This window comes from Berghia stephanieae, chromosome 12 (genome assembly GCF_034508935.2).
Source record: "Berghia stephanieae isolate SIO BIC M18660-M18661 chromosome 12, UCSD_Bste_1.3, whole genome shotgun sequence".
NCBI classification, from domain to species: Eukaryota; Metazoa; Mollusca; class Gastropoda; order Nudibranchia; family Aeolidiidae; genus Berghia; species Berghia stephanieae.
Window position 1 is genome coordinate 19,146,874 of NC_088371.1, and position 821 is coordinate 19,147,694.

General features: G+C 43.1%; 1 protein-coding gene across 1 annotated transcript in view; it reads right to left on the bottom strand.

Moving 5' to 3' along the window:
• The window catches only part of LOC144957934 (uncharacterized), a 21,862-nt gene extending 21,672 nt beyond the window's left edge, over positions 1 to 190 (bottom strand). Inside the window, exon 1 of the mRNA XM_078889493.1 lies at positions 1 to 190. This exon is cut by the window's left edge and continues 455 nt beyond it. The gene's annotated coding sequence lies outside the window, so the exon portion shown is untranslated.
• Between the last annotated feature and the right edge of the window lie 631 nt (positions 191 to 821).

Below are 821 nucleotides of genomic sequence, written 5' to 3' on the forward strand. Positions count from 1 at the left end.
GTTCTCTAACCCTCTCCCAAATTATTTCCTTTTTTCTTCAACTACTCCGTCTCAGAGACCTCTTTACTCTAACCTCTCATTCTAATTCAATTTGACAGTGATACCCCTCTCTCACCCTCCTCCCAGGGGACAACTCAGTCAATTTGTTTGCAATCAAAACCCACCAGTCCCTCATTTCCATTCTATGAATGGCACCAATGGCGCGATAACTCTATAGGAGTTGTCGGTCCTTCCTATAGATTTATTTCCCATCCTATCATCGCCGGCCGATAGGGGGCATTGTGTGTGTGTGTGTGTGTGTGTGTGTGTGTGTGTGTGTGTGTGAGGGAGGGAGGGGGGGTGGCTGTTGGACAGGCTGCTGTTAGCAGACAACATGGGCGGCCATATTTATTGCATTGCCCACTCAATTGAGAATTCCGTCTTTTCATTGGTCAGTTAATTTGGATTTTGAGGTTGGAATTTTCTGATAGAAGTCTCATATTATATGCCAAATTGGTCTGGATCGACATACTCTGTTTATATGTTTGTTTGTATGGGTTTTACGGCCCTTGCAACACTGATAGGTCATATCAGCACCAGATACGCTCAAACCAACGCAACTTGGCTTCTACAGTCACGACTTCACTTCCCTCGTAATGACGCATAGTAACTTAGTAACTGGCTTTAAACTATCGGAACAATGGCGGACGCACTTATGAAATATTTCTCCGACGAGCATAAAAGTGTATCCAGAGGAGAAAAACATTATAAATATGCTCATGTTTTGACTTCTATACATTCTGATCATATGACATATGAGAAGTTCCTACCAGCATGGAGAA